The sequence below is a fragment of the Sabethes cyaneus genome, chromosome 3, assembly GCF_943734655.1.
Source record: "Sabethes cyaneus chromosome 3, idSabCyanKW18_F2, whole genome shotgun sequence".
In the NCBI taxonomy this organism is placed as follows: domain Eukaryota; kingdom Metazoa; phylum Arthropoda; class Insecta; order Diptera; family Culicidae; genus Sabethes; species Sabethes cyaneus.
In genome coordinates, this window is record NC_071355.1 from 56,627,565 (window position 1) to 56,643,945 (window position 16,381).

Sequence of the window (16,381 nt, forward strand, 5' to 3'; positions counted from 1 at the left end):
TTTTATATACACCATTACAGCTTTTATACGAATATTTCTAAAATAATCGATTTTACACACCATAGTGAGTTTAGTGCCAGCAAAGAAATAAAATTTCCTGAGTGTCTTAGTTGCAACGCAAAACAAACACAACTTATCATTTCGTCATATTACTGCCGTACATGCTCTTATCTTATCCCAATTACTTACTCATCGGTGTTGCGAGAACCTATGCTTCAACAATGTATACCATCAACACTATAATACAGATTTGATATCGTACTTTCTTATCTTATCAGCATATTTTTCAGAATTCACCTGCGATGTGGGAAACGCGCGAACAGGTTGCACAGTTGAACGTTCAAAACCGAGTGCCTAGTATTTGTTTGACTGCTTGATCTGTAATTCATTGAGTGTAAGACGACGCATTAGCAAGTGCAAATTGGTGAAAAAACAGCAAATTCGAACTTGGAAATCAACACGATGCAGCTATTCAAGAGAAAAGCTTTCTATTTCACGTTACTATTAGGTAAATAAGTTTATTAGATGAATTACCGTAGTGTATCGTGAAAACATTTCGAAATTGTGACTCATAGTGCAAACTTAGATGTAAGAAGAACCAATGAAAGTAAAATTCAAATTGTTCTAAATGACAATATAACATCCAATTGGTAATACCAATTCATAGTGACTACACTAAACGCATAATATTTCATCGAATGATCAAACCTGTGAATATAAATCCACTGTCGAAACAGTACTCTTCTAGATAAGGGTGTGGTTCATATTTAGCGTGTAATGCTTAAGAAACTCGTACCAAATGAAGCACATTACTCATTGAATCATTCGCCAATCAAAATGTGTAACCTCGAGCAATGGTACTTTATTTGTGGTATCTAACAAATAACAATACATTAATTTTGACGGTAGTGTGCGTGAAGGTTAGAACAATATGTTTTGAATGTGTTTAACTAAACTTTTAATCGACAGACAGGTGATTCAATAAAGGACTCTTCTCTATTGAACGAAAGTGTTAAAAACTGAATGAAATTCCTTTCAAGGTCTGCATTCTGTTTTCGAAACTTGACTTTCTGTTTTATATATGACAGATTATGCTGCCAACTATCAGAATACAGGAAAATTGCAGGGCTAGTGCTGCGATCCTATTGACTCTTACAGCCTCCCAGGATTGTTAGACCTGTGTCATATCTCGAGGCCAACTGGGAGGGGCGATATGAGTTATAATTCCGATTCAAAATAATAATCTCATAATATAGATACCGCTAATTCGCTAATTTGTGATTCGGTAATTGGGCGGTGCGTTAATTGGGCGTTCACTAGTTGGGCTGAAATGTCAAAATTCTCTGTCAAAATCAATCATTTGAGGGGTCTAGAAATGCGATTCGAGATCATATTTATTGTTGCCCATGGAATAATCCGCTGGACTCAACATCACAGATTACTTCTAACTTTTTTTAGAGGTAATGTGGTATATTTGCGCTTAATCGCTGTTCTTCCCGACGATACAGCCATTGCCTGTTTAAAAATGTACTAGTCATGTCAATAGTCGATTATTAAGCATCATACTTAAATGCAAATACAGCAGATCGAAAAGTTTACTTACTCCAATTTTAAGCTTAACCAGGTTTTCAATGTGTATTCCGAGTCACGAAAGTTTTCAAAATCAGAGACAAAAATATAATTTGCTTGCCCCTTAGGAAATTATTATTAACTGTCAGTCAGCCCAATTAACGAACACAACTCGATAGTCGAGGCCCAATTAACGAAATCTGGCTGTAGTAGTTTATTCTAATATCTATACGATAAGTTTCTTATTTTTCATCGGAATTTTTAATATAAACTTAAAAATTCACTTCAAAAATGAAACAATCAAATCAAATCCAAATTGGTGTTATTTGAAAAATCGTATAAAGATTGTAAAAAAATTGATATGACTGTACAGACAACAGGGAATGTCACGGTAATGATGTTTTTAGAAAATATAAGGAATTCTCTTAGAATCGCTTTGCTGAACGATACTTACATTTCAGGGACGTATCTTTGATAGTGATAAATATGTATATCAAACAGCTCTGATTTGACTCTGATCTGATCTGATTATGACTGCCGTCATCATTCTGGCAGAAAAAATCGTTTTTATTTTTCCATTTTCGGAAGACTTATATCTTCAGAAATGTTGTGCCGAATGTTTTTTTTTCGAAATCCGATCTCACTGAAAAGCTACAGCAAAAATTATGCCGAAATTTTTATACAATTTCAATTGGCGATTTTTGTTAATATAAACAGCATTTAAAAGAATTTCAAAAACCGTTACGTAACAATTTAGTTATTGACCTACGTTTCAAAATCATCATTCAAACCCGTGCTCCGATACTCCGTTGAATCGCAGCACGTACCGACAACAAGGAATGTTCTGTAGAGAGCCAGCTGGAAACAGCATGATAATCATTATTTTTGCATTAAAAAAATACAAACTCATTTTCAGATATACTCCACACCAAATATAATATGTATAACCTATAGCCCAATAACATTAATTGCAACATTCAAAAAAAATATCAGGAAAATCCATTATTTTTCGATCTCCCAAAGTAGGGTCTCTTTTAATCCTACTCTGAAACAAAAACCATGGTATCTCGCACAATTTTGCAGAAAACGCATGCTTTTTGTCAGTACCATGAAAAAGCTATTCAAATTTACCATGATTCTTGTACAAGTAATATGTTCTCAGATAATTTAACCATCTTTCATGGTCATATCTAGTAATTTTGACTACGATTCTGTTATTTTTGTTATGTATCAGGGTAACGCCGAAAGCAACGCATAGTAGTTTTGATCAGAACACTGCTTAAGCTAAACAGAAATCTTTTCTGCAAAAATTCACTGGTGTGTCCTCTTAATTTTACCCTCTAATATGGTAACAATTACCATGATTCTTCTTTCAGTGTACTATTGTTACCGTCATCCGGGGCGAGATTGTGCCAAAAAAGCATATGTTTTTGTTCTTTAGCTCAGTATACACGCAATTTAGGAACTAAGTTGATTTCAAACCTGTCAAATTATACTAAATTGTTCAATTTACAACTACCGTAGAGATGATTTAGTTACAATGAAACCTTATTTTACAGGAAGTGCATGAACTTTGGCGCAATCTCACCCCTTCTAGGGGGTGACATTGTGCCAAGAAGATAAAGTTAGGCTAAAAATCTAAACAGTGAACATTGGCATGTTTATAAACAATACACATAAATATCAGTATAAAGTAGTTCATATGGGGCCGTCCATGAACTAAGCGGACTATTAGGGACAGGGGGTCGGCCAAAAACAACGCATCATACAAAAAGTATGAACGAAAATAACCCGGGGAGGTCTGAAATAACTAAAAATGAGTTCGTACTCAATGGACAGCCTTTATATAGCCAGTAGCGTTTCGAGGGTTAACAAAGGGGAGATATATGAAGGGGTGTATCCCAAGGGGGCATACCTATTTGATCATTTATCGACAGTAACCATTACTTCGTTCGAGAACCCGCACCCGCAGAACACACCACGGCCCTCCCCCTCCTTAAAACTTGTAGTTTATATACGGTATAATATATTGGTCTTATATTAGAGTGTTTATTCAAAGTATCTGAACTTTCCAGAGAAAAAGTAAAAATTAGTTCAAATTATTCAGCAGACATATGATGCTGTTTGCTCTAAAATGGATGATGCAATCTAATCTGTCAAAATATTGTGCTCAATTGTAAAGAATGTGAGTGTACTGGTGTATACTGACGTATTTTTGTTGTGTATGTGAAATCCACAAATAGGATCGATCATTATGGCTTGGCACAATCTCACCCCCATGAAGCTCGAAAAGTACAAAGTTTCGAAAAATATTATTTTCGTAATCAAAACTTATCCAACGCATAATAACCTTTCAATACAATGTAAATGATTAGTTTATATACATTCAAAATAGCAAGTTGATGCGATTTCTTGTTTGGGTTGGTTTATGGGGGACATTTTTTACAAGCGTTATTTCCGAGTATTTTTGATCGCGAACTTTGAAGCCCTGTTTGGGCTAAATAGTTTGCTCATATTATCTGTGTTCCACTCTAAGTTATGAATAAATATGTTATGTTCATCATCAGCTTGAATTTAGGTCACCAGTTTCTATAGATATCATAAATTTTCACAAATAAACATTTTTGGTTTTTGGCCCAATCTCACCCCCGTGGCACAATCTCACCCCGGATGGCGGTACTGTGGGAAGTACTGAGTAGATTACCCGCGACTTTTTCGGTGTTAGCAGAGTTCTACCACACTCCCACCAATCAGTTGGCTGATTTACACTCTCATTCATACACCCATTTATTCAAAGGGTAAACAGAATCCTAACCTAACCTTAATTCTATGTTTTTTAACCAGTCACGCGCGGTTCGCTCAGGGTTAATAGTCAAGACAATTGTGCACCGTTAATGTATATTTCATAATGAATTAGGAATCATCCCAATCATGTCAAAATTCACGTTTCCGAGGATTGTTTGTAAAGTCTACCAGCAAGAATAGTCGTTCACTGTTCCTCAAAACGTTCCCAGTTACTGTCTCCATATCAGTGCTAAGAAATCTCATATGCAGTTTAAGCAATACGCCTGAATCGATGCAATATACTTCTCACTCTTTGCTGTTTCTAGTACGGATGAAATAAACTGAGCCAAACTGAAACCAACGATTCGATCGAATCACTTGCGTTCTTGTTCATGATGTTCTCTAAAATCATTCATTTTCGACAATTCGCGATGACGGCATTGAAAAAGATTTCGCAGGCTGCTTGCACTTACTGAAAATCTCATGCCGAACTGTCAACGTGTGCGTGATGACAAAAGCAAAAATACTTCCCTTTCTTTTTTTCTCACGCAAAATCTTGAACAATATCAGCAACGCCGTCACACGCTATGTCTGAAGGGTGCGATTATGCAACTTTGATGTACATAAAAATTTTTTTCACAACGTGTTAGTCCAGGTCTTCACGATTCAAAATATGCTAATTTTAAAAAAATCCATCGGGGAAAAATTGAAAAAAGTCAATTTGAATATTTTAGCTATAATCAACTGGGTACAGGTGTACGCACTTAGTAATTCCATGATAAAAAGTGCTACGATTTTGTTCAAACTTTGAGGATTTGTTCTTTTTATGAAAATTTTAGACCTGTAGTTTTTGTTTGAAGCTTAGGGTATATGCTCTTGGGATAGGGTGTGTGGACCACTTAGGGTAGTGCTAAAAATTATCATCTGTGTCATGACACCTACTCTTAAATAGTTAACTTTTGAATCGCTCAACCGATTACAACAATTTTGATAGCAGTTGAAAGGTACATTAATAAGTATCTAATAAAAACGTTGCATTGTAACCTATATTAGCTTTTATGAATAATATTGGTCTGAAACCCAAACCATCCAAACCATGGCATAATTACAAATACCTACAACAATAAGATCCCTCCTTTTATATTTTTTAAAAGCTTTAAATTTTGTACAAAACTTATCAAAAATCTAGACACGTTTATTTGTTTGTTTGTTTTGGAGATACAGTTTGGTAAGTGGGTTCGCCTATATCCGATTGATCTAACCCGATTGATCAGACTTTGACTGTCCAAAACTCAAATTTCTTCTGCAATATTTCTATTCAAACGATTGAATAGACACATACCGAAATCAGACAATAGAATTTAGAATGAGTTTCAATTGGGAGTTAAAACTAGACCACTATGGGCAAGGGGTCTTTACATATTGAAATTTTTATGCTTGGTTAACAGGAAATGACTAAAAGCTAAGAATTACACTTTTAACACTCTCGCTCACCAAACAGTGGACCTCAGTGGAGTGGAAACAGTGAACCTCTTGCTCATCAGTTTTCAAAAAAGTTGATTTTCAGCGAATCCTGACCTCTTCTTAATGTAATATATCCTAAATTTGCTATGAAAGAAATAACAAACAGCATAGTTTTATAAAGAAGAAAGACAGTGCTTTCAAATTAAGTGGAAATAATGTTAGTGGCCATCTCAGATCTTAGATAAAATCGATTGATGTGGCAAAAAGTCAATGTTTCACCTAATTTGAAGGCCTCATCCTTTCTTTTTACAAAGCCGTGTCGTTTGTTATTTGTTTATATAGCAAATTTAGGGAATATCACACGATAAAAATGTTGAAGTTCGCTAAAAATTAACTCTTTTTAATACTGTTTGGCCACTTGGTTAACGAGGAGTCCACTGTTTCGAGTTATTTCAAGTGAAATTCTCCATATTTAACAATTTTCATTCAATCAAGCACGAAAATTTAAATATTTAAAGACAGTGTTCAGTGTTCAAAAGAAGGTGTCATGACTATGATGCTGATTTTTTGGGCTACCCCAAATCAAGCGGGGGCACCCTAAGCACCAAATTAAAAATACGTGTCTAAAATGTTCATGAAAAGAACAAATCTACAAAGTTTGAACAAAATCGGAGCATTTTTTATCATGGAATTACTAAGAGCGTACACCTGTATCAACCGGGTACAACTAAAACATTCAAATTGGCTTTTTTCAATTTTTTCCCGATGGATTTTTTTAAAATTAGCATATTCTGAATCGTGAAGACGTGTACTAACACGTTGTGAAAGAAAATTTTATGTACATCAAAGTTGCATAATCGCACCCTTCAGACATAGCGTGCGTCATACCGAATACTGAATCAAATGTGAATCATTCACTCATTTTGGACTGCTGAAAACGGCAAACGAAATTACAATAACTGCTCAGAACTTGTTATTAATTTTCTTCAGCCAAGCTTTGGTTGATTTTAAAAGGCAGGCCATTTAAAAAACTAAACTTTGAGGTCTAAAATATCTGTCAAGAACAATAAAATTGACCGACAGGGTAGTTGAGCAATCATTCAGCACTGCAATTCATGAATAAATTGTTTTGAAGGGTAGAAAACTGAGAAAGACAAACACTTTCAGTAGTTCAGTAGCCATGTCCATGGGGTCAGAACCGGCGCTTCACTTAAGCAAAACAAGCAGTTGCTTGGAGCGCCACTTTGAGAGGGACGCCATTTCGGCTACATTAACCCTCTAACTAATTGTTAGAATTTGGGATACGGAACAGCTACCGGAGGAGTGGAAAGATGGGATTATCTGCCCGATCTACAAAAAGGGCGACAAGTTGGACTGTGAGAACTATCGAGCGATCACCGTTCTCAATGCCGCTTATAAAGTGCTGTCCCAAATCATTTTCCGCCGTCTATCACCAATTGCGAATAGATTTGTGTGGGACTTATCAAGCCGGCTTCGTCGAAGGTCGGTCTACAACGGATCAAATATTTACACTGCGGCAAATCCTCCAAAAGGGCCGTGAATACAGAGTTCCCACGCATTATTTATTCGTTGACTTCAAAGCCGCATATGATACCATCGACCGGAAAGAGCTATGGAAAATCATGGACGAGAACAGCTTCCCCAGGAAGCTCATCAAACTGATTAAATCTACGTTGGATGATACACAGTGCTGTGTTCGGATTTCGGGTGGATTGTCAAGTTCATTCGAATCACACAGAGGGCTTCGTCAAGGTGATGGTCTTTCATGCCTGCTGTTCAACATAGCGCTACAAGGTGTTATGAACCGAGCGGATATCAACACGCGGGGCACGATATTCAACATATCTAGTCAATTCGTCTGCTTTGCCGATGACATGGATATTATCGGCAGAACATCTGTGGCGGTGGCTGAACAGTACACCAGACTAAAGCGCGAAGCAGAAAAGATTGGGTTAAAGGTAAATACGTCTAAAACAAAGTACATGCTGGCCAGCGGAACCGAGGCCGAACGACACCGCTTGGGCAGTAGTATATTGATCGACGGCGATGAGTTTGAGGTAGTCAATGAATTTGTCTACCTTGGCTCACTGGTAACGGCGGACAATTATACCAGCCGTGAAATTCGGAGGCGTATTATCAGCGGAAGTCGTGCTTACTATGGGCTCCACAAGCAATTGCGGTCGAGCAGACTAAGTCCCCGTACAAAGTGCACCCTGTACAAGACGCTTATTAGATCGGTTGTTCTCTACGGGCATGAAACATGGACAATACTCGAGGAGGACCTGCGGGTGCTCGGAGTTTTCGAACGACGAGTGCTAAGAACGATCTTCGGCGGCGTACAGGAGAACGGAGTACGGAGGCGGAAGATGAACCATGAACTCGCACAGCTCTATGGCGAACCCAGTATTCAGAAGGTAGCTAAAGCTGGACGGATGCGATGGGCAGGGCATGTTGCAAGAATGCCGGACAACTACCCTGCAAAGATGGTGTTCGCCTCAAATCCGGTAGGAACAAGACGACCAGGAGCGCAGCGAGCAAGATGGTTAGACCAGGTGGAGCGAGATCTGGCGGAGAGTACTCGGTGTCCGAGGAATTGGAGAGCGGTAGCCTTTAACCGAGTTACATGGAGAAATTTTGTTCAACAGGCTTTGTCTTAGGACGGCAAGCCACCTAAGTAAGTAAGTAACCCTCTAACGGGTAAGACCGTCTATAGACGCAAGCATGGAAAAAATCATATCAAACAGCATTCATTTTGAAATCATCGACGAACCTGCTCATCGTAAGGTTTCAATCGCACTGACCATCTCTGTACAAAATTGCACACTCCTACGAACGAAGAAGAACCAGCAAAGCAAAGGAAAATATGCGACAGCGTTCGTTGGTGGTTTTGTTCACGCGATGGATCTTTCGTGCGGTGTGTTAATTGCACTACGAACGCTCGGCAAAAGATTCATTTTTGAATGCATTCACTCAGTCGCAAAGAATGTTCACAAAACAATCATTTGAATCTTTCTTGCGCGATCGTTCGAATGTTTCTTGAGCGTTCGTTATTAACCCCTCTATGCGGTCGGCGCAGTGCGGTCAATGAAATAATCGTAATTTTTCATGGTTTCCAATATTGTTTCACCAAATTTAGAAATATTCTCTTCATAATCCCTACAGATCGTGACCATATGTCATTCGGTTCTGGATAGGGTTGGGATAGCGGCCGTACCGGAACCGGGAAAACCGCTAATACCGGCTGATTTTCCAATACCGAATACCGGTACCGGCACGGGAGAATACAGGTTGTTTCGGCACCGACCAATAATGCAATTTTTCTAACATTCGCCCACAAAACCGAAGTGGTCGAACATGAGGAACGGGATTGGCGAAATTATTGGTAAGGCACCGCCGAGCGTTGGTTATGCGAGTAGAACTGAAGGAGAAATTTGAAAGGACTGTAGAAGTACAAGGCAGTGGCAACTTGAAGGGGCTCGATTAGTCCCGTATTCCAAAAAAATTTGGCTATATGAATTGACTTACTTCGAAACTAGACGTTTGAAGGCAAGTATTTGACTATGCTTATGATACCCTGTGTACAGTCTGTCCTACGATGATAGATTTCGAGAGGAGATTTTGGGTGTCGAGCAATTTTGTTACAAAGGCTTATTGCCACATGGAGAATTTGAAATGCATTGAATATTCTGTGCAGCTTAAAGTCGAATTTTGAAACCGCTAATTTGATAACGAACCTGTTATCTTATCTAAACCGGTACCTTAGTATTATTTCCGGACACTGTGCTGTTAACTTTACCTAGAGTTAGTAGAACATTTTCTTTTTCTTCAATTTTTCCATGAAATAAGTTCATATAGGCTATCGAAACTATGTATTCTGAAGGGTATTAAATTGTTTTTATAACCAGGTGGTTCCATCTGTACCGGAGGTACAGTGAAGTTTCGAATTTGGCATGGTTCGATTTTAGCATGCCTTGATTTTGGCAACACAAAATATTTCCCTTACAAAAATATGCTTATATATCAGTCAGTTTCCGCACACATGCTTCAAATGACGCAAAAATGATGTCCTCAGAATGTTCATGAAAAAAAGATTGCTGTTATAGAATGTTTCGAATAATATTTTTATTGCCGTAGGACTACGTCTTACCGCAGGTTACCAAAAACTTACTTGCACCGGACAGATTACTCTTGGCAGACTTTTCAAACATAAAACTGTTGCAATCGTTGATTAATAATATTTACTCAATTTCTAACGCATTTACATTCAATTTTTTCATATCAAAAAAGGGTCTCGATTTTGGCACCGCTTCGATTTTGGTTTCGATTGCCCAACATAGGCGACACGCATTTGTTGCCAAATTCGAAATCCCACTTAACGAATGAGGAACGCTAACTTTATCTCGGTATGTTGGAATTCAGACAATAGAAAACGTTACTGTTTTCAGCAAAATTAATCAGTAGAGCAAGATCTTAAGATCGGTGGACAAAGTTTTATAAATTTGTCACCAGGCAACATTATTATTTGCGTGGATTATGCGAGCATGTCCGTTAATCGAAGTTGATATGTGTATCGAAAGGTTGAAAACTCTTGGGTACCGGTATTACTAGTATTATTGATGTTTCCAGTACCGAAATACCGGTTTTCGAAAAATACTGTCGGCACTCCCAACCCTAATCAGCACTCAGTCCAGGTTTGAACCGCATTGAACATCTCTTGAAATATGATTTAAAGGCAAAGTTTTCTGTTTTGTTTTGCTACATAACTAAAAACCTAGATAATATCATATCTATAATGAGAAATCAGTCGGTTTGTAATCAAAATGACTTAACGGGAAATGAACAGTCATTAACTTTTCGTCAGAAAGCCCAATTTCGGAAGCAGTTTTTGGGCCAAAAACAGGAGTTTGTTTCTTAAAAATATATTTACTGCATTTTTCTTGCCAATCGGAACATAGAAATACATTTTCATGAACAAAATTTTTGTTTCAAACAAAAAACTGCTTTTGAAATTTACAGAATCAACGACAGCTCGTTTCACCGAGCTCTTGTATAAATAGGGTCAGCAATATTTGAGAAATTGGTTAAACGGACCGATATGACGACAGTCATATGATTTGTTCAATGATTTGTTAAAAAAAAATAAAAATGTTTCTAGCAAATTTTAGAAATTCGACAAAAAATCGTTAAAAGCTACATGTTAACGATCATCTGAATAATTCTGGGCCGAATAGCATGTGGCTTAGGTCTGCAGGAAAAATGCAATTAGGAAAAGCATTTCAAAAAAAATTCCCAAAATGAGTAAAAAGTTTTGAAAAATTAAACTCTTGTACCGGAAAGTTGTCTCTATGGTTTGATACAGGCATGCTTAATGATTTTTGTAAACATGCTAAAAAAGCGCAAAATCAGGTTGAATTTAAGGAGAAATGACTCGTCATTGATCCTGTAAATTTCAAAAGCTTTTTATTTGAAACAAAAATTCGCTGTGTTCAGATTGGCAAGAAGAATACAGTGAATATGTTTCTATAAACAGAACCCCGCTTTTGGGCCCAAAAACTGCTTCCAAAATTGGGCTCTCCGATTATTTTTAATGACTTTTAGGATTACTTAGAGAAGTTAATATTTCGAAAAACTACAAGGTATACAGCCCTAAGGGTTGTACGAAAGGGTGACGTAGGACTATATCAGATCATCAGATCAAAGACTAATGTAAACTGTATTTCTAGCATATGTATGTTTACAAGAATCTGTGAGTGCCATTGTTTAAGTGAATGTTTAAAAGAGAAGAGCGAAATATTCAGATTCAATTCTTCATTGAATGCAATGGTGGCTTTCAAAATACGTGGACGGGGTTTCATAAGTACAATGCAGGCAACCTTTCTGACGCAGAGATCAAAAAATCACTTGTGTACATCATAAAGGTTGAAATGGTAATGATCACTGTCTTTTGCTCCGAGAAGGTTTTACTAGTTTACTTTCACAGCTTACCGCTTGTTACATAACAGAAAATATGGCGCATACACAAAAATTTCTGTTTTATTTGTATGAGGGTCCTTATCCTCCTACCACAGGGGTGAGGGGTCTCAAACCATCATAAAATAAATAAATTCATGGCTCTAAAAAACCCCACATGCCAAATTTGTTACCATTTGCTTGATTAGTTCTCGAGTTCTGAGGAAATTTTTGTTTCCTTTGTATTGGAGCCCCCCTCCTTACGCCCTCCTTAAAATTGTTCAGTAGTTTAGTAGTTATTACCATTTGAAATCTTTCATTCAAACGTTATACTTCTATTTTCATTTTCACAAAGTGCTACCCAGCCCCAGTATAGTAAACAAAGACGTAGTCCTACGTAAAAAGTTAATCGACCCGATCGCCAATTAATTAACCGTTCCGAGAGTCTACTGTACATCTAACCATCACTGTTATTCAGCAAAAATCACTTTGAAAATTGTTTTACTTGATGCCATACGTGACCAACATCGTTAACATGATAAAACATGAAATAAAATAATTTAATGGACAGATCGGTCACACAAAGCCCGCACGACCAATTTACATCATTTCATTTTTATTGAGCCTGTTAATAATGAGCGATACCTAAATACATAAAACAAAAATGGCAGGATTATTCCGTCAATACCATTACAAAATCTGCTAAAATATAAGCTTCAGTCAGTGCCTTAGTTTAAAAACTATATTGAATATTCCTTGCATAGCTACGCATTGCGCGGTTTGCGCTTTACCAACCCAGCAGCAAAGATTCTTTTATTTCGTTCAGTAAGAAGATCGTTGAACGCAATCATTTGGATTCGCAATCATGGTTCGCAGATGATTCTTTCCAACACAATCTTTTGATTCAAACGATTCTAAATGAACCTCGATACAACAGTTCCGATCTTGTTTGAATCATTCGCATTCTCTCTGCTGTTGGTCGGCGATTCATCGGTGAATTCACTTTGTAGGGTTCTGTTCGAGAGCTTGCATGTGAGCGAGAATGATTGAAAGCAATACTTCGAAGCAAGCAATATATTCACCAAAAATAATGTGAGTGAATGAATTTTTCCATGCTTGTAGACGGCCTTCGCTTTTGGTGCTCCAGAGTTGCATACGAAATTTGTTTTGAATTGACAATACGCAAAATGTGTTCACAATAGATTTCTTGACATTTTGATATTAATATCACAACATTCTGACTATGCATTCAAAAGTTATCATCTTTCAAAAACAAAAATTCCGAAAAATTTCGAAAATAATTAATGCGCGAATATTCCCTTTTTTACTTTTGGAGAAAAAGGATATCTAGAACAAAATTATTAACCTTAAAAATTTTCCATGAGTAAATTTCATGCTTTATTTCAATTTTGTAATGTATTTGAATTGAAAAAATATCCGGGTAGAGCGTTAGACATGAAAAACGAAAAAGAGAAAAAGGACTTTTTGTAACCTAGCGCTCCTCCAGATAATTATTTTTACATGAAAATCAGAATTTAAGGTTCTTTTGAGTGCACTTTTATGATAAAATAGTCATTAGCTTGATCACATCGTTTTTACGATGTTGCCCGTTAGAGGGTTAAAAAACTGGAGCATTAAATAAATAAGTTGTTAACATAAAACTTTCCTCCCTCTCCTTTAGCAGCATAGAGCCGAGAGGGTCGTGCGTTGAGCCTCTCGAAACATTTCTGGTGCCAGTGAAAAGAACGGATTACACTGCACAGCCGTCCAGTATCCTTGTGTCGTGGCCGGCCCACCTTAGTCTCCCAACTTTCACCAGGTGTACGATGGCAATCTCTCTAAGTAGAGATCCCAAATATACGAACTCATCAACCACCTCTAGTTCATCGTTGTCAATAGTCACTTTCCTTAGAAGGCAAACGTAGTTTTCTCTGGAGCCTCTTCCTACCATATATTTGGTTATCGACGCATTGATTTGTAACCCAATCCTTCTAGATTCCGTCTTTAGTCTGGCATCTTTGTTTTATTAACTTTTTATACCGTCCCTCCGCCAATTGTAAAAAACCACCGTTATAAAAAATTAGTATGCCTGATAAAAGACAAGGTTGGTCTTCGCGACAGTTTGTCATGAAACCCTTTCTCGTGCATTATCTACCATAGGTTTTCACGCTCGATTGTATCGCATGCTGCTCTGAAATCCATTATAATATGGTGAGTGGGCACGTTCAACATACAACATTTCTGGAGGATTTGTCAAAGAGTAAAAACTTGATCCATAGTAACAAGGGCCCCCATAAAACCCGCCTGATACTACCGTATGATGTCTCTTGCTATTGGGGATAGACGATGCAAAAAAATCTTGGATAGCATTAACATTGTCGGCGGCGTTGCTCAGCAATCGAGCCAATCGCCTTTTCATAGATGGGACAAATCACACCTTTCATTTATTCCTCTAAGCTACTAGAGCTACTCTAAGCTACTCATCCTGCCTAATCCTTGAAATTATCCAATGAAGCACCGTTGTTAGTGGTTCTTTGCCATTTTCGCAGAGTTCTGCCGGGAGTCGGTCCTTACCGGCGGCTCTATTATTCTGCAGCTAACCGATTTCTCATCGGATCTCTTCCGAAGAGGACCGGGAACCGGCACGCTGCTTTCGTTTGTAGGTTAACTTCCGTTCCGCCCAAAACTGTCGGAAGTACAATATGACCCCACTACATATTTTAGTCTGTTTTCAGGAAGTACAGTTAAATAGAAACAGCTATAGTAAACAATGCACTTGTATGGATTTTGGAATAAAATGACTGATCAAATCTATTTTGGAACAATTGATGTGCTATATGAGCATATTGGGGACTACGTTGAGTTTCTTTGGATGTCGCCCCGGAAGTTTCGGCAAGTAGATGGGCTGTGCTGTATGTCATTTAACATCGTTGTTGATTGTGTGATCCGGCGAATAGGCATCGAAACGAGAGGCACTATTTTCTACAAGAGCTAACTCCGAGCCATCGCAAAAGTTTTCTATGCTGTTACTAGAAACTTTGGAACGGCGTAGACCAGCGGTTCCCAAATGGGGGTTCGCCAAAACTTTAGTTCACTGCAGAATAGTATAGGGAAATCCGTCAGGGGGTACGCGAACCAAAAAAAGGTTGGGAACTGTTGGCGTAGACAATCTACGTTAGGCCAAAAGCGGAGAGTGAAAGAGAAGAGCTAAATCAAAACATCTAAAATCCAATATATGATAGGTAGGCCCAAGATAAAACGCAAGGATACGCAAGGTGCCTTCTTCGTTGTTGGTTTCCGAAACTTGATTATACCAAAAAGTTTTACAATTAAACTGAATAAAGCGTCTCCGTCAGTTTCAATAAAAAGAAGACGCAAGGTAATTTTTTAGCTTACCTCAAATGGCTGCTGATAACCCATGTCGCTAGCTCAATAAGGGGGGTTGTGCAGTCTCCTTTTGTCTAGCGAAATAACTTTTTCGTTCAGATATGATCCCGTGTATCTCAGTTGCAATCGAGATATACAAACCAAATGGTTTACTGGGGAATAAAATTTAATTGCTTTCTTTTCTAGTCCGTTATGCATATTTTGAAAATCTTTTTATTATACGAGAAGAACATACATATGCATTTCTTAAGGTATAATTGTTTTAGTATTTCATCAAGAAATAGATGTAATTAGTATGCCACCTAAGAATACCAATAAATTTACTGCCGTTAATATTGCTTGTATAGGGTTGTAAAGTTGTATAGGGGATAAAAGCACACAATAATTATTATAGAGCGGTAATAATTGTTTTTGTAAGTTATCGTATCGATCACTGAATGCAAGCTATATGATACCACGCAGAACCTTGTATTGACACTACAATGACCGCCACAACTTCATCTATTCGATAATGACAGCTAGGACATTGGTAGGTAATTAGTTTAATATGCATATCGATTCACATTAATCCACATGTGCAAACATAGTTTATTATGTCAGAGGGAGAGATAAAACAGTCAATCATTGGAAAGAAAAAAGTCAATCAAAGCTCCGATGTCAACACACCGAAATAAAAGATTAATTTTTGGAGTAAATTACAATGAATGTCATCTAAATTGAATTGAAAACTAACGCAAATTAATAACTATTTTAGACATCAACGGATCAAGCTACAATTTTCTGAAAAGTTGATCTTCGGAAAATTTTCTTTGAAACTACAATGACATTTTTATAAAAATAGTTCTTTCAGATTGTAAAAATGTAAAAAGTTTCGTCTTATATTTTACTGAATTCGATACAAACTTGAAACTCGTTAAGGTATAGATTAGACTCGATCATCCGAACCCTTGGAATTCTATTTTAGAGTCATTAGTAATTCTACTTTAAATATGGATAGTCGCGTCTCTCAGGTTACATCGAAAATTTATGCTTTTATTTCTTTTTTTCCTACTTAAATTTTCAAAATTTTTAATTCATTCAAAATTTTAATTTTTTAAAAGGTTATTCAAATCATTTCTATGACTTTTTCGAAATTTAAAAAAATCTAACATGCAAAAAATCTTTTTATTTTCAGTGGTACTGAGCATGTGCTTGGATGAAACCGAAG